The 27,597-nt window shown below is 40.0% G+C and overlaps 1 protein-coding gene across 6 annotated transcripts in view; it reads left to right on the top strand.

Moving 5' to 3' along the window:
• Window positions 1–27,597, top strand: part of ARHGEF10L (Rho guanine nucleotide exchange factor 10 like) — a 3,087,848-nt gene that overhangs the window by 1,938,889 nt on the left and 1,121,362 nt on the right. The window lies entirely within an intron of this gene.

Genomic DNA, 27,597 nt, shown 5'->3' with positions numbered 1-27,597 from the left:
GTCCAGATTTCTTGTGCTAAAATGTTGAGGTATCAACAGTGTTACAGTTTGATATAAATAACCATAGGAAATAAAACCTTTTACTAAAATTGATGCTCATGTTTCAAATTAAGACCGAACTCTTTTATATGATCTGTACTGTCCGTGGCAGTGTCCTTGTTCGGTCATATTCTAAATATGTTATCTTTTAGTTGTATTTTTATTAATAATTAACCATTATAACGGAAGTTTCAGGCACTACATGTTTCACTTTTAAACAGTTGGTTTTAAAATCTACTTTCAGCTACTTTCTGCCTGTGTTATACTGCTAAGAGCAAACAAGAAATGTCAGGGACAGCTGGCTTCATTATAATAACCCCACAAAGAAGCTGTGTTTTGTTTAACCTTTTGGTTGAACAGAGCTTATCAATGACTGCTAACAAAATATATAGAATATACACTTAATAGCTTTAGGATTATAATATCTATCTTCTGAGAATAGTTTGTATATTAGTAGTTATTTGTACACGATTAATGTTAAAGAAAGCTTTTTTCAGTGTGTAAAAACAATTAGTGACAGTGAATGCATTTGTTTATAAAATCAGGATCAGTGGTGGTCCAGTCATTTAGAGATTTGGGGAGCATTGTTCAGTGTGAGAGAAACAAAAATATCAGAAATTAAAATGCATGTGTCATAGCTATCAAAACAAGGACGCTTACAACATTGTGAAATGTGGAATAAACACACAATTCAAGTGGAAACCCTAATTAAAAGGAAAGTAATATAGAAATGTTGAATACTATGTCAAGATGGCTGTTAAAATATTAATTAAATAATCTGCATAAACAGTACAGAACAGTAGCAGTATTTTTTGTGGACTCAAGTGGATGAGAGTGAATAAGGGCACATCAATTGACATCATCTACAGCAGGGACAATCATGTGTTGAAGGGCTGAATGACACCAGTAACAGTAAGGAAGTGATAAGGAGCAAACTGGTTTATGTGGTGATCTAGTCCTCTGAAAATTTGTATTTTGTTTTTGCAGAATAACACACGGGAATATGGCTTGCAAAGGCCCTCTTATTATACAAACTGTGAAACATGGTGACAAAAAAAAAGATGGCTGCAGTTCTCTGAGTGGCAGTTTGTATTGATTAAGCCAGTGATATATCTATTTGGTTTATATAAGTGTGTGCGTATGTATGTGTATGGAATTTAAATTAACCATTCTGTTTGTATGAGATGTAAAGTGCGCCTGTGTGTGTTACTGTGTGCGAGAGTAGGTGTGTGTATGGAATTTAAACTAGCCATTCATTGCTCTATGAAAGAGAAAGTGCATGTGTGTGTGTGTGTGTGTGTGTGTGTGTGTGTGTGTGTGTGTGTGTGTGTGTGTGTGTGTGTGTGTATGTATGTGTGCATGCGCATGTGTGTGATGTTTTGAGAGAGAGTAGGTATGAATAAACTGGAAATAAACTCTTACATAACTAGCTGGACTGTCAACTGGCTCACAGGAAGCAGGAGATCAAAATAAAGAGACCAGTCAGCAATGGAGTCCCCCAAGGTTTGGTGCTGAGACTTTTCCTATTTGACATCTACTTCTTGGAAGTAAAGGCAAATACCAAAGGGCTTTAGCCGACTAAGTTTGAAATAACTGCAAGCTAGGAGGTGTTATTGAATCCCCAAATGACTTAACCTTCATGCAGGAGGGTTTGTCCCAAGCAGTAATTGGTGCCAAAATCATGAATTGAAAATACATTATCATATCCTTTGGGAAATCGTCTACCCCAGGGAACTACCAAACAGACAATACCATCCTGAGACTTGACCCAGTTGTTTGGCATTTGGGAACTTGTGTGGACAGTGACCTAACTTTCGACCACCATGTGTCATAAGGCTTACATCAAAATGTCGATCACCCTTTGTCGATACCACTAATGCGAACTCCGAAGTGCGACTGTTGATAATGGCGAACACCAATATTCCGAAACACACAATCTCACCCCCTTTTTGACCCATGGTAGCAGTTGATGTTCATCGTGTTACACTGCTGCAGTCATCACACTTGGGTTATCCTGCCATCAGGCGGTCCCGCAGTTGGACAGAGTTCCAAACTCTTGGTCCGGCGTCGGTTGCTGTCACTTCTTCCCTGACGTCAGTGCGCCAGGGGTATATAATATGCATCCGACGCCATTTTCTTCAGTCTTTCTTGTCACGCGGTGCCCGAAGCAGAAGCAGTTCGCAAGGGACGGTCAGCCGACTCCTGAGATTTTCGAAGTCAAATTTCAGATCCAAAGTCTTCAATAAAGCTAAGTACCCCATTGGGGAAACCTTTTTCTTGCCTCAGACCAATGTCAGAAAAAGTTAATAATTGTATTTCTTGTGGGAAGCAAATACCTCATAAGGACTTCCACTCTTACTGTATTCCATGCCTAGGCCCTGATCACGACGTCACTAGTTGTCGGTTTTGTGCTAGATTCAACAAACGCACTATAAAAAGACATTTTGATTTTGCTTTACACTACTTTGGCCGAAGGTTCAATTATACCATGCCGTCAGATCAGCCAACCTCAATACTGAAAAAACGCAAAGACAAGGATAAATACAGGCATCCGAGGTCCAAAACTGACGACGAAACCTCTTCTAGGCCAGTCGCCGGTTCACCGGTTCTCAGTGAGGCACTTTCGCAGCCCCTGACACCTGCTACCTCAGAGCACAGGCCACTTCCGACTCCCACATGGAGACATCTAGGCCTCTGGAAACTCAAGGTATTGGGCCTATGGAAACTAATCCCTCAGATGGGTCCGGAGCCACTGAGCAGGCATCGGCTTCTGAGGGTGTTTTCAGACCTTTACAACTTACCATTAAAACAACAGCCAAGACAAAGGTACCATTAAAGACAAAGAAACAAGTACAGCATTCTCCTGGACAGTCCTCCATGCCTAAGCAACAGATGCTTAAAATGGCCGAAGACCTCATTACTCTAATCAGGGGTTCCCATCCCCCTCCTGAGAAAAGGCCTAGGCAGGATACAGACTATGACTCCTCTGATCAGGTTTCCATTTCCTCTGATTCCTCTTCAGACCTGGGATACCCTTTACTCCCCTATGAGGACGCTGATGCTGAGGAATCTATCCCTTCAGCCTCTCCTCCTGAGGATTATTCTTTTGGGGAAACTTTACATACCATGAGGGAACATTTCCATTGGGAAAGTCAGGATTACTCAGAATCCAAGAAAAGGCTCAAGGATTTCCTCTTATTGCCTCAGCACAGGCCCCTGGCTATTCTGCCTGTGCTAGACATTGTGGATGATGTGTTCTCTGAATCCATCTTATCTCCTGACTCTTTGCCCCCTGCTCCAGCCAAGCCAGATAGGTATTATAGAGTCCCTGACTCCCACAAGTTTCTTTACAAAAACCCTTCTGCTGATCCAGAAATGTTTTCCCAGGGTCCAAAAGGGGTTAAGGCTTCCATTGCAAAAAATCCAGTACCCTCTGACAGAGATTCCAGGCCTTTGGATAGATGGGGGAAGAAAGTATACACATCTGCAACTTTAGCAGTAAGAGCTTTAAATTGCCAGTTTTACATGCTTAAGTACCAACAATATTTAATGGCTCAGTTAAAACAGAAAATGCTTGCTAGCTCAGAAGCTCCTGATTGTAAAGAAATGCAGGATTTATTGCATGCAGTTGAACAGGTGGGAAAACATACTCTGCAATGTGGTTTTGATTCTTTAGAGGCCTCTTGTAGAGCCGCAGTTACAGGTTCTGTTATTCGAAGACATGCTTGGTTAAAAGAACAGAGTTTACCTGATCATGTTAAGGCAAAGTTATTGGATGCTCCTTTACAACATGATACCTTGTTTGGTGTTAAGGCAGAAGAGGTGTTAAAGAAAGTGGAGGATAACGCTAAATCTATGCAAACAGTCAAGGATTTCTTACAGGTACAGCCACCTCGGGTTAGCAGAAATTGGCCAACAAAAAATTGGTCCTTTCCAGTGTCAGACAGGCCATAGAGAGGCAGATACAGACGCCCAAGAGGCAGATCTCAACCCCAAGGTTCAAACAGACAGAGATAGTGGGGCACCTCAACCCCAAAAGGAGGTGAGGACAAGTCTCAACCTTACAGGAAACAGTCACAATGACTTTCCTTTGCGTACGCCAAGCACGTCACTTTTGGAAGCCCCCTTAGGGGAAAAACTAGCACTTTTTTCTCAAAACTGGCAAACAATCACCCAAGACAAATGGGTCCTGAATATTGTGTCTCAAGGTTACAGATTCCACTTCCATACTTTACCAAAGCTAAAAGGAATGCCAGACCTGCCACAAAATCAATGGGCAGAGGCACAAAAACAAATTTCAGCCCTCATGGACATGAGAGCTATACAAAAGGTACCACAGCAGGAACAAGGTCAAGGATTTTACTCAAGACTCTTCCTGGTCCCCAGAAAGGACAAAGCCTGGAGGCCTATACTGGACCTTTCAATTCTGAATACTTACCTGGATATTCCGAAATTCAAAATGTTGACATTACAGCAGCTTCTACCCATGCTGGGCAAGAAGGCTTGGCTTGTTACTCTGGACCTCAAAGAGGCATACATGCATGTCCTTATCAGACAAAATTGCAGAAGATACCTCATATTCAAAGCTGGTACAATGCACTACCAATTCTCTGTACTGCCCTTTGGCTTATCTACTGTGCCCAGGGTCTTCACAAAGTGCTTGGCACCAGTAATTGCATTTTGCAGACAAAAAGGAATTCAAATATATCCATACCTGGATGACTGTCTCATTCAAGCAGAGACAAAGAACATTCTTCTACAGCATCTGGCATTTGTGAAAAAGTTGCTAATTTCTCTAGGGTACACAGTAAACGAAAAGAAGTCAAAACTAGTGCCCTCACAACAGATTATATTCCTGGGTGCCAGCTTAAATACTCTGGCCCATATGGCTTACCTCATGCCAGACAAACAAGTGCAACTAACTCAATATTTTCAACTACTGGCAAAAACGTCCCATCTCCCTGCAAGAAAAATTCTGCAGGCCCTGGGATTCATGGCATCCTGCATACTACTAATACCATATACCAGACTGCATATGTGGAAATTACAATGGTACCTAAAAAGTGTTTGGACTCAACATTCTCACAGTCTAGAAGCAGTAATTTCAATGAATCCATGCCTACAACAGGAGTTTCGATGGTGTGCACAGGCATGTCACCTAAACAAGGGTCAGCCTTTTACTCAACCCACAGCCAGGCAAACTCTAACAACAGATACTTCGGATTACGCCTGGGGAGCACACATGGCAGGAAAATGCATTTAGGGCAAGTGGACCACAGACCAGATGCATCTTCACATCAATCAAAAAGAGATGTTGGCTGTTCAAAATGCCCTAATAGCTTTCAAGGACCTTCTACATCCAGGACAACTATTACTAAAGACAGACAACACTACAGTAATGTGGTACATAAACAAACAAGGCGGCACTCATTCTTATCCCCTATGTAGGCAAGCCATGACCTTGTGGAACACAGCTCTAACGTACCAAGTTCACCTGCAAGCACAATTCCTGCCAGGAAAGGAAAAATACTCTAAGCAGAAATATCATGGACCCTCACAAATGGAAATTGAATCCACAAATCTTCAGCATGATAACACAAAAATGGGGATGCCCAGACATAGATCTTTTTGCCTCCCCTCTGAATTGCCAACTATAAAAATTCTGCACAAGGACTTATCACAAACAGGCATGGAAAGTGGATGCTCTTCTGTTCAGCTGGAAAAACCTAAAAGTCTATGCCTTCCCACCACTGCCTCTCCTTTCAAAGGTACTCCTAAAAGCCAGACAAGAAAAAACACAGATGATCCTGATTGCTCCAGACTGGCCATGCCAGCACTGGTACCCTATCTTAAGGAACTTGGCTCAGGGCCCACCATGGATTTTGCCCCAAATTCCACACCTTCTGACTCAACAAAACAATCAGATCCTGCATGGTCAGCTCAAAACCCTAAACCTGGCTGCATGGCAGATACTTTAGTCAAACATGCAACACCTCTCTCTAAAGCTGTTATGGATGTCATTTTGGAGGCCAGGAGGCCTAGCACCAGGAAAGCTTACTCAGAAAAATGGAAGAGATTCTGCGCCTGGAACCAGGCTCACAGCCTTGACCCTCTTGTTCCAAACATTCCTCTGATTTTACAATTCTTAACTGAGATGCTGGACAGAGGCCTATCCTTTTCATCAATTAAGATCCACGCCTCTGCCATTTCTGCACATTACAACATGGATCCTCCTTTATTCTCTCATCCCTTGCTAAAGCAGTACCTCAGAGGGGCTAAAAACATAAGACCGCCCCGGAGAGCACCAACACCAACTTGGGACCTCAATTTCGTTTTGGAAAAACTGACCCTACCACTTTTTGAGCCAGCCAATACAGCCGATCTAAAATTTTTATCATGGAAAACAGCTCTGCTCCTAGCAGTAACTTCAGCACGAAGAGTCTCAGAGCTACAGGCATTAATGGCAGTGGAACCTTTTATAATCTTTCATCAGAACAGGGTATCTTTAAGGACAAACCCTACCTTCATGCCAAAGGTGGTATCTAGTGTGGCTCTTAACCAAACCATCCATTTGCCTACATTTTATCCAAATCCCAAAATAAAGGGGAGAAACTTCTGCATTCTTTGGACATACACAGGCAGCTACGCTTCTACTTGGACAAAACAAAAGCTTTCAGGAAAACTGATCCAACTGTTTGTAGCATATGCTGCAGGATCACAAGGCAAGGCTATTTCAAAGCAGACTATATCCAAATGGATAGGACACTGTATTCGGTACTGCTACACACAGCATGGAAAATTAGTCCCTAATAACATTAGGCTTCATTCCACCAGGGCAACAGCCACTTCAACATCCTTTCTCAGAGGAGTACCTACCAAGGAAATTTTGGAGGCTGCAACTTGGAGTTCAGTACACACCTTCACCAAGCATTACCACCTGCCTCTTTACTCTAAATCCAGAGCAGGATTTGCCACTGCAGTTCTGCAGGGCCTCTTAGCCAATCCTAACTCTTTATAGACCAGCCACCCAAACTTAGCTTTGGGATTCAACCCGAGTGTGATGACTGCAGCAGTGTAACACGATGAACATAGTACAGTTTTGTACCTACTATAAATGTAGATGTACAAGTGTTCACACTGCTGCAGTCCAGGTTACCCTCCCTCCATCCCCTCTGAACTAGCTGGACTTATCTATACCCTTCTATCCTATACAACCTTTGGGGTGTATTTGCTGGTAACTGAAGGTATTGTTTTTATTTTATATGTATATTTTTGATTAGCAATATGTATTGCCTACCCACTTGGGGGCACCTGACATCTGGGGCAAGAAAAACTGAAGAAAATGGCGTTGGATGCATATTATATACCCCTGGCGCACTGACGTCAGGGAAGAAGCAACAGCAACCGACGCTGGACCAAGACTTTGGAACTCTGGCCGACTGCGGGACCACCTGACAGCAGGATAACCCAAGTGTGATGACTGCAGCAGTGTGAACACTCGAACATCTACATTTATGGTAGGTACAAAACTGTACTTTTTGTGGTGTGGCACAGTCTAAATTGTCAAAGTTCAGTATTTTTTTGCTATTATGAGAAATCAGCATTACAGCTTTCACATAAAGGAGTCACCAATATGAACATTCAACAATGGGTGATCGAGATTTTGACAGTAAACCTGTCATAAGATAGTCTTTCTTTATTGTACAGCTTATGAGCAAATTGATTGCGACTACATATAGAGATGTTATTGTCCCCCTTTCAAAGCCCTCATTAAGTCAATCATTTTGTATAATGCCTACTTTGGCATGCATCTGTCCAAACACATGTAACAACTTGAATGTCCACAGAGATACTTTACTAAAAAGATACAGATCCTAAACAATTGGTCTTGCATGGACCACCTTAAAGCCTTATCACTATACTTAGGTTCATAGGTTCATAGGCTCATACTAGGCTATCTGCCCTAGGGCATTTATAAGCCTAGCCAGAGTGTGTATGGCTTTCGCCACCCATTTTAAATTAATTTTGCTATGCCCTTTTTCGAGGTTAGTATACTGTGCCTCTGTCTAACAGTGACACAGAAGTGATACCCGGGGTAAACCTACGATCTCCCATCCACTCATCAAGATTCCTCTTGAAGAGAGTCAATGAGGGACTCTGCCTAACCTGGACTGGGATTTTATTCCAGAGTGAAGGGAGCCTCTGGGTTATGAATCTGTCCCTCCAGCATGTCCTATTTATTTCAGTGCTGAGGTTCAAGTCCCTCGAGCGTAGCTCGATGGGATTTGGATTTTCTGAGGTGCAGCATGTCCATTAATTCCGGGTTGGACATGGCTTTATACGTCAGGCACAGATCGCCTCTGAGCAGGCGGTATGCCACTGAGTAGAGCTGGAGTTTCTTTAACCGGGCAGCATACGGCATCTGTTTGAGCACCTTGATCCTCTTGGTGAGGTACTTTTGGGGTCTTTCCAGTTGCTGCAGGTGTCTGGTAAGGTACATCCCAAAAGGGGCATTGTACTCAATTATGGGCCTGATGAGGGATGAGTAAAGAGGCACGATGACCTCCCCTGATCTAGATGTGAATCCCTTCATGATTAGGTGGGCTATATAAAATGTTTTTCTAACCACTTTGGCCACATGGTTGTCAAATGAGAGATTGCTATCAACTTGGGTCCCCAGGTCCCTAATTACTTCTTCTGTATTTAATGGATTACCACCTATGTGGTAATTTGTGGGCACTTTGTTTTTGCGAAAGGGGATGACTATACACTTTTTGGCATTTAGCTTGAGGCCATGGCTCTAGCACCAGTTGTCTGTTTCTATGAGACCCTTTTGGAGGATGCTTGTGTCGGCTGGAGAGTCTATTATAGCACCCAGTTTGCAGTCATCTGCGAACTTGGTCAGCCACAGTCCTTCCATGTTGGCCTGTACCTCCGAGAAATATATACCGAACAAGAGAGGTCCCAGGACTGAGCCTTGTGGGATGCCACTTGTAACTGGTTTGGAGTCTGACATGGCTCCAGCTATTCTAACCATGTGGGTTCTGTCCTTGAGCCAGTTTGCAACCCATCTAGTGACATAGGGGTTTATATTTAAGCTGGTGAACTTATCTATAATGCCCGAGTGAGGTATTGTATCGAAGGCTTTTGCGAGGTCCAGGTAGGCTGTGTGGACCACCTTCCCCTTGTCAATGGCCTTGGTGACTGTTTCAAAGAAATCGACCAGGTTTAAGAGGCAGGATCTGCCCTTAACAAAGCCGAACTGGGTAGGATCCAGTGTCTGTAGGTCCCCAATATCTTTATTTATAAGGTCCATGATGATCCTTTCCATAGCTTTGCAGACCAAGCATAGTTTCCAGGATCCGTTGAGGCACCACCTTTGTGGAGAGGGACCACTGTTGCTGTACTCCACTCTTTGGGTACATATCCTGTAGTAAGGCTGAGACTGAACAGTAGTTTTAGGTTTGGGTTTAGCTCTTCTTGGAGATCATGTAGGACGCAGCCCGGGACACCGTCTGGTCCCATTGATGCTGTGTTTCTTGCTTTGGAGAGGGCAGCTCTTACCTGAGCATCTGAGATGTCAGGGGGGCAGCACTCTGCTGGGATAGATATTAGCCCTTTTGGTAGGGAGGGGGGGGGGAGTTTGCGCTGAACCTGTCAGCTAGGATGTTGGGAATGTCCGTGGGTTCGGTGTATTTTTTGTCATTTTGGACTAATTCTGAGCATCTCTGGGAATTCCCAGCCAGGTTCCTAACATAACTAAAGAAAGCCTTGTGATTATCCTTAGTGTCCTGTGCAATTTTTCTCTCGAAGCTGGCCTTAGACGATTTTATGAGTGCCCGTAGTTTTTTGCTAATACTGATCAGAGATGCCTTCCCTTTTTGGGATTTTGGTCTATCATGTAGTAGCTTCCTCCTTCTATTGTATAGTTTGTTTATGGCTGGGGTCCACCAGACAGGACGTCTGCCTTTGGAGGATTGGGTCTTGGTTTTATTTGGGATTGCATGATCCATGCATTCCTGAAGGTGTTCATAGAATGCATTTATAAAGGATTTTGCAGTCTGGGCTGTATTATCCACAGGCCCTGGGGCTTTGAAGGATTCCACCTCGGTTTTGAGGAGTGTGAAATTTGCTTTAGAGAAGTTTTTCACTGTGGTTTTCTGGGCATGGGGTGGGGTCGGGATGTGAATATCCAGTGAGATTAGTTTATGGTCTGATCTTACCAGTGAGGGATACACTTCTGGTCTGGAGCATAGAGTCCCCATGTTGGTGATGATCAGGTCCAGTATGTTTTCCCCTCTTGTGGGAGTGGTAACAAGTTGTTCCATAGCATTTGAGTTTATAAATTCCAGGAACCTTTAGGCTAGGGTGTTGGAGCTAGAGTAATGCTCCCAGTCTATGGTTGGGTAGTTGAAGTCACCCAATATAATGGTGTTTGGAGAGACCTTCATATTTTCCAGTGTTCACAGGAAGGCCGAGTGAGGTTCCTGGGTTTGGGAGGGTGGTCTGTAGCAGGCTATAAACTGGAAGGCAGTTTTACCCAATGTTAGTTGCACATGGATAGTCTCCGATGCTTCGTGCTGTGCCACCAACCTGGAGGTGTGGGTATCTTTGACGAATATTGATACTCCCCCTCCTTTTGTGGTTCGGTCCAAGTTTTGCGGCCGAAAAGCATGGTATGAGGTATAACCTGGTAGTGCTGGGGTGCTCTCGAGAGCCTTGAACCAAGTTTCTGTTACTGCACAGATATCGATGTTCTCCATGCTAAGGAGAATTTCGAGTGCATGCATCTTGAGGTTTATACTTCTGGCGTTGAGTAGCATTACTCTTAGTTTCTTATCCCTTGTGATACCTATGGAGGTGGGTTTGTCTTTTGAGCCTTGCCTAAAAAAGGCACTATGGGGGTAGCAAGAGCCTTTGCCAATATCCAAAAGCCCAGGGGTGACAGGTGCAAGCCGTCCCTAGCGAAGCATCGTGGCTTGTTGAGCATGTTATCCCAGGCTGACAGGCATTGGATCCCATTTGAATGACACCAATACTTAAGCCAATTGTTGAAATTGATAATCTTGTCTTCATACTGTGGCATCATTCTTGGTGAGGGTAAGATGCTACTCAAGGTCAGGGTCATACCGGCCTGGGCTACATGCTCAGAGAGCTCCTCTATGTCTCGTTTCATGTAGTCCAGGGAGGTACGTCTCAGGTCATTCACACCAGCATGGACAATGACTGAGTCATATTTGTACTTGCCTTGGAGTGACTTGAGTGCTTGTGTTATGTGGCTGATCCTAGCGCCCGACAGGCAGCTCACCGTGACCTTCTCCTTGTTCAGCCTGGTGAGTGGGACGTCAGTGTATCCTGCAGAGTGCTAAGAGGTGACCTGTGTCTGGCATACAAGGCATTTTCTGACCCAATACTGATATACTTCCTGAACATCAGCAAGGCAAATGGCATCAGAAATACCCAGTCTGTGTATCCAAACAGACTGCACCCCAGGATTGCCCCTCATACCAGTAATGGATAGAGGCAGTTCCTAAATGCTGCATCCCTTACATAGGTCCCCTCCAATTATTATGGTATGATAACAGTTATTCTCACTAGGACTAATATACAGTTATCAGTCATGGGATGGGGAAGGCTAGTCAGGAAATGTTAAGTCAAGCTCCAAAAGGGAAACTAGATAAGATTAAAATGTCCTCCAAGTGAACCTATGTTGCGGGAGTAAATATTTTTTAAAAAATTGCCCTTTTTAGATCACCAAGTTCCCTTGTCACCCTCCAGCCCCCCCACCCCAGCCTTCAACAGCTTCTGGTACCTCTGTGTGCCCCAGTTTCCTTATACAGTCGTCACATGTTGGTTGTTGCTGCGTTCACATGTTCTGTGTTAGAATCCTGTAAAGATTTTGACAGAAGAGAATATGAAGCCAGCAGTTTGATTTTGTTCTGTTCTGTTTATAGTCACTTTTGTGTGCTTGAATGTACTATGACATTATTGGTATTGTGTTAATAGGAAAAAAAAGCTTGATTTGCCAATGTGATTCTTCTTCCACATGGAGCATTATCATCATCATCATCATCATTATTATTATTATTATTATTATTATTATTATTATTATTATATCATCATCATTACTACTATTTTAGAGCTGCCTTGTCAATGGCAGCTTTAGCTGTCTTGAAGTGTGAAGTGTAGTGGTTCACTCACTGACTCCAGTGGAGCTCAGGAAGTTTGCACTGTAACTTCCAATGGGCAGAGTCTAAGCCTTTTGACAGGATCAAATTACATCCTCATATTTCAAACAGATGTTCATATCTCTGGAACCATAAGGGTTATGAAAGAAGTATTAATGGAAAACTCTTCAGGACAAACTTTTTTTGTAGTGGTAGTATTCTTTAGGTTCTAGGTCTTAAAATGAATTTTATAAGTCACAGTAAACACAGCAACTATTACATTTGTAATAGTTAGTAAACAACTTGTAATATCTCAGCAACCCCTCAAGTTACTCACATACTGTCAGCAACATTTTATTCATCCAGCTGAGAGCTTTCATATGAGACTAAGTAATTCTGCCTGTGTTACTTGGTTACGGAGATATTTAGAAAAATGTGAACATTATATCTATATAAATAAGATATATATATATATATATATATATATATATATATATATATATATATATATATATATATATATATAAACAACAGTTGATATCTATTTACCTGCACTAGACAGAGGTCACATATGAGTGCAGTTGAGTTTGCCATTGTGTAAGCTTTAAGATGAAATATTTTAAAACGTGTACATAGCATGGTTTTGGAATTAATGATACATATAGGAATGAGCAATATTTGATGCCTAGAGGTGTCGGTAGGAGTTAACTGCAGATGCACCTGGAGGCATCACTGGGATGTAATGAGTTAAGTATTTTTGTGATTCCTACTTTAGGAGATGTAGTACTTTGCATTTATCTGCTCAAAAGCGTAACTGCCATTTTACTGTTCACATATTCAGCATTTCTAAATTCTTCCTTAGACTTTCCCACCCATCCTTCACTGCTGCACCTATCTTTGTTTGATCATCAGAGAAACTGATGGCGTTCTCCCTTCACAAACATACTAAAGAGGACTCGTCCAGGAATGACTTCTGACGTACTCTACTTTGGCATTATGTTCATGACCTTTGACCTTACTGTCGTGCCCCTCATCCACACAATTTACGTCCTACGCACAGCTATGGTATTGACCCCAACAAACCCCGCATGTAGAATATACAGTGTGATAGTAGGCATCAGCATCAGGAATTCAAACAGCTACTAGGTTCTAGGTTGTTTCTTTGCTGTCACAGAACCTGAAAGTATAGCCTGGTTCTATAGGCAAACTGTAGTTTAGCTGTCTTGCACATTGTCTTATTTTCAGTTGTAATTTTGATAATAATGGAGAATACTGAACTTTGCACAAGTCTTACTCTAGAATATAGATTACATGTTCATCTTATTAGTTCTGTGGAGCAGTGTGTCCTGTAAAACTGATGAGTGCTGCGGTATTAATTAACGAGACTATGATACTCAATTTTTTTCAGTTAATAATTGAAGTAGTAATGATTTGCCTCTTCCTGTTGGCACACATGTTTAATAGCTATGCCTGCTGATAGTGACACTGTGCACTGTTTTAGTAACCAAGTTTATAAAAAGTGTTTTTAATAAATTCAAAAAGTAAAACTGAGTGACAAAAAGTGTATGTTATATGCATTTATGTGATATAGAAATCCATATTGCTTAAGTTTATACTGTTGTACAATGAAGGCATTGCGTTACTTAATATTTCCCATATTGAAACCTGTCTCCCATGCAAGAGTCTTAAGCAGCATAAACTCCCCAAATTCAGTAAATGTTTCTTTTAGTCCATCAGCCTTCCTCCTGTGTTTAACATGTTACTGTTTTACAGTTTAGCATGTGTTTAAAACTCACTTATTTGAATGACAACATCTTGATTTAAAAAGTAGGCCATATAGTATAGCAGTATTCAAATGTTTTTCAAATCTGTGTAATACATTCAAAATGTTGTTGCAACCATTTTATTGTTTATCAATCCATCCATCCATCCATCCATCCGTTCACAACCCCTTTTCCTATTTTTTCAAATAGGGGTGACACTTCAACAATAACAGTCATCTAGAGCTAAGGTTCACACCTCTGGGTGCCCATCATATAACAATTATTAAACTGCTTTTCAGTGTAAATATAGCTGTTCATTTTCTTCTTTTCTTGTTTACAAATTATTAAACATTTTTGTGATATTAGAACGTATAAAAATATGTGTATGGTCTTTCACTTATGTGTTATAGTAGTAGGGATAAATTAGAATTGTTATTTTCTAGGGATTTAAACTACTACAGAAAGCAGTACATCTTGTCCTCTTCACTTCATTAACCTGGGGGTATTTGTTCCAATCCTCTGAACCAACTGGCCACATTTTCACAACTTGAGCTTCATGAGTTGAGTTCCTCCCTATACCCACAATGCCCCGCTCCCCCAATGTACCTCAGATCTCGTTTGCCATGCTTTGCTTCAGCAGTGTGTTCACCTGGCTCTTGAGTTTCTTCATTGAAAGTTTGTCGTGAGTGCCTTTTCTCTTATTTCCTTCCTCTTCCTTTCTCTTCTTTTTAAGTCTTGTATTCGTGGTAGTTACTTCTCTAGTTTAAACAGTTTAATCCCTTCCCCTTTAATCGGGTTTCTCTGTGGCTAGTTCTGTCTCTGTCTCTTACCTCAGCCTCCAGCCAGTTTAGTTCTCAGGGCACTGGCTTTGATGGCAGCCATGATAACTGTCCTGACCATGGCTCATTTACCCATGAGGATTTTGTAATGGATGTTAGCAGTTCAGTGGTCATTGCTCAGGAATCCTCTCAGTATTCCCATAAAACTGTTGCAAGTTTGCAAGGAATCTCTGCTTTGGTGGCTTCACTCCCCAGATGTTACCGAAGGATGTCCATTCATCCTTCCATCCCCATATGCCACGTTGACCACAGATGACTCCCAGCTAGGGTGGGGGGGGGGCATTAGCTGAGTCGACCAGTCCAAGACATGGGGATGTCCCTGGAGATCAATTTGCATAACAATATACTGGAGATGAGAGTATTTATTCTAGCGTTGCAAGAACTTGACAGCTTCCTTCCTCTGGGGACTACTGCATTTCAAACCGACGACATGTCAGTAGTGTGGTACATCAACAAACAGGGAGGAACCAGGTCCTACCCCATATGTTGAGAGGCGATGAGATTTTGCCAGTGGGTGATTTCTACCAACTGCTTTCTGGTAGCAATGCACATTCTGGGGGAGTCCAACATATTAGCAGACTGACTCAGTCGAGTTTTGGTGATGCCTCATGAGTCATCCTTGAATCAATTGGTGGCAGACATGATCTTCCACAAATGGGGTCTCCCCTGCTGTGAACTATTTGCATCCCCTTTCAACAACAAATGCAGCAGGTGCTTTGCCTTGATCCCTCCTCAGGGACAGTCACCCAGTGATGCTCTTGTCCATGACTGGCCCTCCAGTCTTCTGTATGCCTTTCCTTCTAAACCACTAATTCCCAAGTTCTTACAGAAAGCTTTCAGATTGCAGAACAAAGTAATCCTCATTGCCACCTTTTGGTCTCGACAAACCTGGTTCACTTTCCTTTGGTCTCATCTGGTTTGCCCTGCGATGAAGTTGGGTCTGGTCCCAGATGTGCTGTCTCACCCATCAGGACATCCCCATCCAGACATACAGGGCCTGACGTTGTGCATTTGTTTCACTTCAGATGATGGCAAGATACCCCCAGCTTTCTCCCCCATTTTAGAGATTTTGGTCTTGTCACAAAGGTATTTGAAATAGATTTATAAAGGCAAGTGAAAAAGATTTTCTATTCGGGCTGAACAAAAATGGCTAGATCCCATTACAGCACCACTTGCTGCTGTTCTTGACTTTTTGGCTTCTCTTTTTAATGATGGGGCTAGTTGTTCCACTGTCAAAATCATATTAGCAGCCATATCCAGTTTTCATGTTGGCTTCACTTCCTTATCCTTTGCTTCTTCTAAGCTTTGTAAAGCATTATTTAGGGGCATTTTCCTGCTCCAACCTCTAGTGAATGATCCTACTCCACCTTGGAATTTAATGATGATTTTGCAAGCCTTGGTCCACCCGCCCTTTGAGTGTGCAGCTACTGTGGACTGGAAATTCCTTTCCCAGAAAGCTTTTTTTCTGGTAGCTATCACATCTGCAAGAAGAGTGTCTGAACTTCAAGTCCTTTCTTCAGAATTTCTATATTTGATTTTTCACAAGGATAGAGTTACCCTGCATACTAGTCCTTTGTTTTTACCCAAGGTGGTTTAGAAGGGAACATTAATCAGTCCATCAAACTTCCAATCTTTTTTTCCAAATTATCAAAACAAAGGTGAATATATTGTCCATTTGCTTAATGTTCATAGCTTAATTTTTGTTTATACAGAACCAAGCCCTTTAGGAAGTCTCAGTTGTTTATATCTTTTTCAGCAGCAAAAATAGGTAAATCTAATATCAAAGTCTCCCTAGCTAGATGGCTGAGAGACTGTATTACATTTATTTACTCTTCCAAAAACATTCCCTTGCCAGGACAAATTAAGGCCCACTCCACAAGGTTTGTAACTTCTTCTCAGGCCTTTTGGTCTAGAGTTTCTAATCAGGACATTTGCACTGCAGCTACTTCATCTAATCCTCACACGTTTATTACGCATTACAAACTGGACATCATATCCAGGAGTAGGAGTGCTTTCGGCTCTGCTGTTCTCCAGAATATCCTTCCTTGAAGGCCACCATGGAACTTAGTAGCCGGGGACACAGGTTAATGAAATGAAGAGGAAAACATCAGATAAAGAAGTTATTTTCTTAGCATAATGTTCCATCTGTGTTGTCCATCTTCATTTCCATTAACCTTCATGCCCATGCCCCATTTCAAGTCTTTGGGAATCCTGGTGGAATGTTCAAAGTAATTTCTATTCCTTATATTAAGCTCCTGATGTTGTTTAGCTGATAGAGTTGCGTAATTTCTGTAGTGTAAATATGTTTATGTGCTATGCCTTTTCTGGCAAACTCGTTCTGAGGTATGTTCTGGGAGCAGGGAATTGTGGGTATAGGGAGGAGCTCAAATCTGGAAGCTCAAGCTGTGTCTCCTCAGTTCCAAGGATTGAAACCAATACCCACAAGTTAATGGAAATGAAGATGGACAACACAGATGGAACGTTATGCTAAGAACATACCTTCTTTTTATTATTGGTGTTATTTTTGCCGTAGGTGTGAGTGTGTGTGCAAGTGAGTGGTACAGATGAACTACCGCAGCAGGGCAAGCCACCTGATGGTATAAACCTTGGCTCGAGATGATTGTCACTGTTGAAGTGACACCCTGATCCCATGTCAAAATGGGAAAAAGGGAGGATGGATGGATTCTCATTTTTTAATGGACTGTAATACACAAAGCTTTACATCTAAGTCCTGCACTAAGTACTACATTTTTTTATTGTTGTGTTTAAACTTCCTGTGCAAATCACAGTTGTAAATGTAATATTTTCTGATATTTTGCGTACCTTTCTATACTATACTGTACAGTTATACTGTTAACTGTTGATGTATGTAATATTTGCTGTCTCTCCCACATGGCCTGGGAAGTTGTTGAAAAGGGTCTTCTACCAGTCCACGTACTGAGTAAACAAAGAAACATAGAGATAGATAGACAGATAAATAGATAGATACATAGACAGACAGACAGATAGCTAGCTAGATAGATAGACAGACATGTGTATGGATAGATTAGATAGATAGATAGATAGATAGATAGATAGATAGATAGATAGATAGATAGAAAGTCAGATAGATGGGAAGATAGATAAGTAGAATGCTATTACTGTACTATAGGGAGATAGATAGATAAGTACAATGCTATTACTGTACATTACTGCCCTATACAGACATTACAGTTTAACATTTACTGATGCATTTTTGTTGTGCAAATGCATGAAATATTCCATATTACTACCATCCGATCATCTTTAATTACCTGTACTGCGTAATTTACTTAATGTGTTCAGTTAATGATGATCTGTAGGTCATTAATAAGATGAGAATGAATTAATAGTGTTTGCATAAATTACACAATGTGATTGCTGGCAAGGAGACAATTCTACTTAAACGTCAAATATCTTCACATTAAACTACCACTATTTCAGCAATACTTATGTATCAGTCACATTTCAGTAGTTTTCCTTCCGTAATACTCAAGTATCAATCTGATTTAACAAACAGTATTTGTTTTATGCTACTTTGCATTTTCCCAAAATGTTAAGGTGACAGCTGCCAAAGTGCACTATTCCAGCATCGCCATAACATTCTAACCAATCTGCAAACACACTGACAAAGTCGTGTTCTTTATTAATGTCACAATATTTACTTTAATTGGACTGGCATCCCATTGAGGAATCATTCTCTGCCTTGCATCCATTGGGCAAAGCATATTCAAAGTCTATGAAAGGATAATGGATGGCTGGGTACACTTTTTCTGCCTGCAAGGAATGGAACTTGAGTAAAGTGAGATCAGCCTTCATGCAGTGACTTTTTTCCTCTAATGACTGGCTTGATGATGTTATCTGTTGTAGGCAGTTGAAATGTAAGTACCTATGTTCTATAGCTCCTGATATATGAGCAAATCATTTGCCATCTTCATTGCATAAACAAACAGTTCTTTGTTTATTGTATTTGTTCTCACTGCAAAATTCAGTGATTGCCATAAGCAGGAAACACACTTAGGTGTTTAAAATCCCTAAGAAACTATTCATTTAGTCAGCAGAGTGGGTAACATCAGTTGCATTAAAAGTTCTTGCCATTTCAGAATTCCCTTAGCTTTTCTTTCTATATCCTACTGCAGCTATACTTTGACTGGAAAAATGAAAATAAATAAGAACAGTAAATCTAGACTATTTCAATGTACAATAGATCCATGTGGTATGCCATCTGTAGAACATTGAGGTATTTTTTATAAATTTTTGCGCCGTAATATTTTAATGTCAACACAAATAACTAAAATAAGAGGAAATGTATATGACTGAATGGTAAAATGAAGTATTTTGTCACTCAGAAACACAAGTAATAACTAAAAAATAAAATATACAAATAAAAAATGATCTAAAGACTTAAACCATGTTGTGAGGAAGTTCCTTCAAGAGTTTATGGCCTTCCCTGTCTCCTTGGTGTTGCCCTGTCATTGCTGGTTGGTTCTTGGAGAGTGTAACTCCCAGCTGATAAGCAGTCTGTAGCACATGAAAACTAATAGCTTTGCATTAGGAAGGAGTTCTGGTTTGTTCATAAAGTTATCGCTGCTGCCAAGTAGCATGGACATTCGCTGGATTTTTTTTTTTTCAGCTTGTTGTCAAAGCAATATCAATCAGGGAAGCGGTCTGCAGCAATACTGTTACACTGATAATGTGCAGATTTGCCTCTCCTTTCTTCAGCACACTGTGTCTCTCATTAAAAATCTTGCTGACATTTCAGAATACAGCCAAGACTGGATATTATATAACTAGTTACAGTTCAACACCTGCAGTATGGTAACTTAGCTATTCACCTCACCCATTTAGATTTCTGACTTAAGTTCTTTGCCCGAGGTTCATCTGCTGAAACAAATGACTAGAGTTTGTGTTAAAGACTCATAGAGTCTTGAGAATAGGCTGGCACTTAAGGATCGGATGCCAGCCACTGGCAAGTCTTCCTGTTTCTATCTCAAGAATAGTTACCTTAAAAAGAAGCTTTACTCACACGAGTGTGTCCTAGCAGTTGTGCATACATTATTCTTCTCCATCTTGGACTGCTGCAGCTGTCTGTGCCCGGGTCTACAGTTTACTACTTTTTTAGTCATTTGTGTTAGCATTAAAATATTATGGAGCAAAAATCTATATGCAGTAACAAGTTAAAATAACTAGCTGTTATTTAGCTGGTATACTACATGGATCTAATAAAAAACATTTTTTGTGTTTTTATTGCATATTGAAATAGTTTAGATTTATTTTTGTTATCTTTTTAACTTTATTTTTCTTGCAGTCCAAGTATAGCTGCAGTAACATCAAGGTAGGAATGCTAATGATTGTCTTCACCACTGCTCTAGTCTGCAGCTCAGTTACTTACAGATGATTTTTGATACCAGCATATTATGCCAGTTTTCATAGAGAGTATTTTCCGATCGACCACATATTAGGAACACGATTTTGATTATTGTGTCACTGTTCTTTCCACAAACTACTGGCCTGGTATCAGCATATGTGTGCTTTATACTCTGTTTAGCTGTTGGTGGCTGTAAGAGTTTGGCTGGTGTCATCTGGGATTTCTTTCCCTTTCCGTACACAGATTGTGCCTTTGGCATCTACCAGAAGGGCAGAAGAGGGGGGTCCCTAAGACCTAAATTTTTGAGTTGGCTTACAAAGCATGAGTTATAGCAATGCGTAACCTACACAAAGCAGGCCACTGTTTTATGGGAAAAAATGAAAAACAAAAACGAAAGATGATCCCTGATCTGATAGTGCTGGTGCTTGTTTACATGCCTGCTTCTGTACCCTCAACAGTATATGGGTTTGGTGCAACTCAGTGATCATATTCCCCTATGGCAAAGAAGACATCATCTGCAAACAACAAAGATTTATACCTCACAACCATACACTGGGTAATCTCCAGTCCTTGCATTTACCTGATGTTGTGTCTATAAAAATTACAGAAGGGATGTATAGCCTTGGTAGACTCATGCACCCACCATTAATCGATTCAGCTCAATTTTGAGATTGCAGACACAAATTTTGGTCCCCAAATACAGACACTGGATGACATAAAGTGGTTAAACTGGGACATCATACAATTTTTATCACCTCTCTTAGGATATTCAAGATATGTAGTCATATAATTTCTCAAGATTCACAGAGCAAACATAAACATCGCTGACAAAGCCCCATGACTCCCCAAAGGAAACTTCATTTCTAGGTTAGACTTTAGTAGAATAATTTGTGCACACATATACATAGCATTGGAATACAACTAATAGTATATTTGTGGGTATTAGCATAAGAACTTTATGTATAGCAAGGGGCAAATGTTTAAGACATATAAAAGGAAAGATGATCAGATAAAGTATTTTATTTTCACATCTTATTATTCTTTGTGCAAGTGTAAGCATCACTTCATCTAATAAATGAATCTCCAGTTACAAGAATATCTTTTCTGACCAGATCTGAAGAATCTTCAACTTCTAATTCAGTAATATCTGCTCTATTAGTTGTTGCAAAGGAACGATCTTCATCACCATTAGTCTTATTAATCCCACTGTTTCATTGCTTATTATATTTGCAAGCATACAATTCTCATCCAGCTGGCTTTGTATACCCACAGCTTGAATCATGTTCTCAGTCTGTCTTTCTCATGTTTTTTTCTTACAGTAATGTTCTTCAATTCTTCCATGTTCAGTTTGGAATTCTTCCATTTGCCCTGCCTCTTGAATCGTTTTACTACTTTCCGTTTTAGAAAAAATGATGCCTTTTTTCTGTAGACTGAAGATTTTCTGGTCAAAAAATATTATTCCCTGTAAGCTATGTGTTTCATAACAAAGCAATGCCCTTGTTAGTATGTATTCTTTTTGTTTTACAAAACATTAATCATTTTCTTTTTTCCGTTTTATTTGTAGTGAACATCTTGCTTTCTTTCTTTTTTTTTCTTCAATATTCTTTAATTGAATTGAATTTAATTCTTCTTTAATAAAGACATGCATGTGGAGCTTTTCTCCCCGGGCCTCCACTGAAAATTGGCTTCGTTCCAAGTCGGACTTTCCCGGTTAACAAACGTTAAATAAATAAATAAAATATGCTTTGAATCCTCAGATTGGTGAATAGTTGTACAGAATTCCAAAGTTGTCACTGGTATTATCTTGTTCAGTAGGGGTTGTGTGATCTTTACCGACAATAGATACTTCCTTTCCAAAATGTGTTCTATTTGCCTAAAATTATTTATCTCATAGATATATATATAGATATATATCATGAGTAAGTCAAAAATGACTACTAATAGTGGTAAGTAACCAAATCATCCAGCTTTGGACATGACGAACACACATCATTATTGTTATCAATTGGTACCTTTAAATATACTGTACAAGGGGGCTACTTTATTCCCACGAAAGCCGAATCGGTCGAATACAATTCACGCAAACCATAGTGAGAGAAACACGAATACGTTGAGCGCACTAAACCGCAAAATTCGAAATCTTGATCTCTCATAGTTGGCCCACCCCACCGCCTGCAACATACTACCTACGGAAACACAGTAAAAAACAACACATACACACACTAACCAAAACCCTACTTCTAACCCTAAAGTAAAGCACCAAAACCCTACTTTTAACCCTACACTAAACCCTACATACACAGCTATCTATACACTATCCTTAACCCCTCCCCAACCCTAAGGTCCGTAACTACCACACACTTACCCTACTGAGCTATACCCAAACAAACTAAATATTCCACACACATACACTTAACAAAACCCTACACTAAACCTTACATACATTACCTATCTATGCACTATCCTTAACCCCTCCCTAATCCTAAGGTCCATAACTATCGCACACTTACCTTACAGAGCTATTCAGCAGATGGGCCAACTGTGCAAATTCAATATTTCCACTTTTGTGGTTTAGTGCGTTTGATGTACTCGCGTTTCGCTCGTTATGTGTTGAGTGAATTGTATTCGACCAATTCGGCTTTTTGGGAATAAAGTAGATGCCTGTACAAGGTACTTGTACTTTAGGAAATCATTAATGACACACTCATTTAAGGAACCCAGTTTCAGCTGCAAATGAATCAAGAATTCCAGAAGAACATTATAATCAAATTCAGTTACCACAAAATTCACAAAGATTTTAAATCAACTTCTATGAGAAAAATCACACAGACAATATACAACTACATATTAAATAGAATAAAGTTGTTGCTCTGTCTGCATCAGTTGTGAAATTCCTTTATATCACTAACAAATGCACACAGTAGCTTCTGCTGACTTTTGCTCACAGTTACACCTCTTTTTAACAGTAAAAATTAATAAATTGCAAACCAACACAGGATTGTCTTAAATAAGTCCAAATGACAGAATTTGTCTACTGATTCCTTTTTGTTTTGATGTGATCCTGCTGGGCTGCTGCCCTAAGTAACTGCTGTATTAACTTGTATTTATTACAGCTTTGGGCCATAGTAAATAAATCCTTAATGTTCCTGGCACCTGATTACTGTTCCGTATAGCTTTCTGTAGTAAATCTGCATGCTTTCATCAGAGCATTGATTTTGTAGCCCCAGTGTGGAGATGTTATACTGCTGAAACTATATCCATTTACCATATACATGAGGCATCAAGTTATATGCCTCTTCTTCTTTCGGCTTTTCCCGGTTGGGGGTTGCCACAGCAGATCACCTGTCTGCTCATGATTGGCAGTGGAGTTTTACAGTGTTGAGTTGCCAGCCCGGCCCAACCTTCCACAGAAGGCACACAGACACATGCATTCACTGCTAGGGCCAATTTAGAGTGTCCAATCCTCCTACAGCATGTCTTTGGGATGTGGGAGGAAACCGGCGCACCTGGATGAAACCAACGTGACCACAAGGAGGACATGCAGACTCCGCACAGAAGGCACCCCAGCTGAGGATTGAACAGGAGAATCTCTTGTTGTGAGGCGGCAACGCTAACTGCTGCACTACCGTGGCTGCCCATCAAGTTATATGCCTCTAACTCATTAAATGTAACTAACCTGGGAAAGACTATTTCTGGTAGAATAAAAGCAGGTTTTAAAATGCCCTGGCACATTTTCATAATAAATGTGCTTAAACAGCACAAGGGGCTATGAAAAAAAGAACATAAAAAATGCATGAGACAACACCAGAGAAAGAAGGCTTCTGTCATTCTTATTATGAGCATATATCACTGCTCCTAATTTATACAGTCTATTACATGGTGACTATTTTTATATTTCTTTACTAAAACAAAATATGGGATTAATAATGACTAGTATTTACAAGAATGTCTGCACACTGACAGATTTTCTCAAACTTAAGTTAGGTAGTCGTGAATTCTGTGTTCCGCAATGTTTTGTGTTGTCTGGCAAAGGTACTGATGAGCGTGACAGACCCAATCGTATTGCACTGTTTCTGCTAAATTCCTTTAACTGAATGCTGAACTGTTTTTGTAGATGACTACTGCAAAAATATCTTTGTTTTACCTGATCACAACAAAGGTATACAAAATTTATTTTCACTGAAAATAAGCAATGCAAATATTAGGAAAATGATATTCTGGTTATCTCTGTTTGTATACCTCTCCAAACATGAACAGGAAACAGTTAAAACTTTTAAAGCTACTAAAATGTAGATGATTTAAATACAGAATACGTTACAAGGTGTACTTGGTTATTACATAAACACTTTTTATGACAATCCCCCAATAAATCAAATGCAATGAGAAAAGACTTAAGTACAAGTTGTGCAAACATTTGCATTTCTTTATTTGATGAGGAATTTTTAAAGGGATGCATTTAGTAAATGTGAAATTCTGAAGGTTATTTATAAAGTGTTATTATTATTATTATTATTATTATTATTGTCATCATTATTTGGCTTGACTGATGATTGACCTTTACTGTCCATTGAGTAGCACTGATTAATTCAATTTTACAGTTAACACAAATTTATAGGAAATATAATTTCCATTTTAAATCTGTATGAGCCAAATCAGGGTGTGAAATGTAAAACGTTTAGAAAGCAGATGGGCTGAAACTTTTGTATCCTGCCATACTTCTCATTTCAGGCATATGATCACAAGCTTCCTCGACAGGCAGTGTCTTTGAATGTAGAGCAACACAACAGATGATGATTTATGTATAGGCATGCATGTGATGCCTTAGGTGAGATGTTTAACGGATTTTGTGAAACAGGAAGAGCAGCAGTGATTAGTGTAAGAATCTGCAGGTCAAAGTGAAGTTACTAATTGTAAAGTTTCACTAGAGGGCAGTAGTCCTATACCACAGCTTGCAATTAGACATGCAAGCAGTTAGTGTAGTACTGTCCTCTAGTCCAAACATTCGAAGAGCAGAGGACAGTACAACATGTTTCAGAGAACAATTAAACATCAAGTCAGGACAAAAAACTCTCTTTATTAAAAGAGTCCAACAAAACAGTGACCTTTTAATAGAAACTGAAGAGAGACCTTGGTAAAGTGTATATCTCTGAACCTTTTAGCACAAGAGATCTGGACAGTACCTAAAATAATGGGGGAGCAAACCCCCTCCAAAAAGGACAGATTTTAAATATTGCTCTTATAAACTTAGAAAGTTGCTAGAATAACATGTTTTGTGTTAGCATGCATTTTCAGAAGAATATGAAGCTGAAACTCAAATGTGTGTCATTATTTAGTAATTTCAATCATCAGTGATTTGCCAGAAAATCACAAATTTTATGTGGAATGGACTAAAAATGTAAGGCTTTAAAAATCAGGGCATTCTCTGAAAATCTGTAAATTTGAGAGATATGGTAAAATGTTTCATTGATGACACTGAAAACAAAAGTCTTTATGTAGAATATTTAGATGAAAGTTACAGAGCATGATAGCAGGTATATGAGCTGTGACTCTCTTATTTCTCTATGTCTTGAGGCTGCATATTGATATGCTTCTACTTTTTATCTTATTCCTAGGAGGATGGCATATCCTATACAATGTTGCCATTTTGGTGTATTTGTTAGGGAAAAGACATCCAGAAAGATTACAGTTAGAGTCTCAGAACACCCCATGTACATCACAAAGAAGGCACAAATAAAAGGCCTGACTTTATTAAGTTGGACAAAACTTAGCAAGGAGAGGCAGATGGGGTCTAATGAGCAGCTCCCCCTCACAGCTGACTATTAGGAGCTCTGAGCTCCTGATATTCATCCTCAATCTTTGGCTCCCTGAAAACCCAACTAACTGTCTCAACATAGTATAATATATTCAGGGTTAAAGAGCAGATTGGAGTGTTTCAGTGCTGCATCATAATTCTGCAAAGAAGTGGATTTTTGATATCTGTTCTACCTCTAATATGTGCCCCATACACAGTGAGCATTCTGCAGTGAGCTGCAGCATCCCATTATTACCTGCTGGGTATCTGACAGTGATAGTCTGGTAAATGCTGTACTGCTCCCCTAGAAGAGCTGCAGCATTAATCAAGGAACAATCCCCTTCCCCCAGGACAGGGAAGCTGGAAAGTGGCACGCTTCAACTATGTCTTTATCAGACTCCTAAGGATCCAGGGCTGCTGATACAACCTGGGTCTCCTGGGCTTCAATTAGGGCTCCATCTAGGTGACAGCACTTCTGAGACCCTTGTACATTTACACAGAACTGCTTGTTTTGCTTTATATTAAATAATGGTTGCCACTGTATTCAGTACAGATTTTGGACTGTGTCTTTCAGCAGTTTTGGTTTGCAAATGTTAAGTGTGACTAATTTGGATAGAAACTGGGTATCGGCATCTGAGGATATGTTTGTGTTGCATACTTCATTTACTTTTTTAAGGTATCTTGATTGAACAGATACTAGCCATTTGCATAAATCTATTTTAGCCTAATCTAGAACTGCAGTTGCATTTTATTTTTGTAATATTCTATGTAATTGTTATTAACAATAGGGAATTTGCATTTATGAAATTATTTAAAACTATGTTAATGAAAGCCTTAATGTGCAAAAATATGTCATTTATGACTATGTTGTAACTATTAGTTACTGGAGCTTTGTTTTCTGTTGGGCTCTGTGCTAAGGCCTGGCTTTCTCTATACCATGCATATCCAGTTATGTTGTCAGTATGCAGAAGTTGAGACAACTAACCTAACCTTTAACTCATGCTGTGTCACGAGAAAAAAATGGAAAGTTGACCAGTTAATATTAATGGCTTATTTCACTGTTTTATTACTCATGTTAGACTGTAAATCTTACAGTTTTGCTCTTATATTTACATTCGTCTATGCTTTTCACCTCCTAGGCAGCTTTTCACGCACTGTGTGGGTATACTCATATGTATCTTTCTTTTGAAAGTTTCCAGCTCTTTCTCCTGCCATTTGAGTACATCATCAGGATATAAAATAATCTTCTGACTCTTGAGATTCTGTTTGTACTTTGCATGTCTGTTGTTCATTGTAAGTTGTTTTTAAATGGAAAGTGCTACTCTCTGAGTTATACATTGCATAGTTCCCAGCTCATACAGGGAGAGTCACACGCATCCATACATGATCTTATTGAGCTCTAAAATCCCTGATAGGTGCGCAACTGTCTCTGTAGTTAATGCTTTTATTTGCAGTACTCGTGAAATATGTATTAAAGAAACCCAGCGCTGTCAGCTTTTATAAAATGCATGATTACAGTTGTCTGCATGTGCGAAATGTAATATATTTTGATAATTTATCCAGTATGATAAGGTAATTGTTTAATAGCTTAAAGCTCAGTCATAAGTTTAAA

This window comes from Protopterus annectens, chromosome 2.part0, assembly GCF_019279795.1.
Source record: "Protopterus annectens isolate FY-2018-M chromosome 2.part0, PAN1.0, whole genome shotgun sequence".
In the NCBI taxonomy this organism is placed as follows: Eukaryota; Metazoa; Chordata; order Ceratodontiformes; family Protopteridae; genus Protopterus; species Protopterus annectens.
The sequence above is the reverse complement of the archived record's forward strand: the minus strand, read 5'-3'. Positions and strand labels throughout refer to the sequence as shown.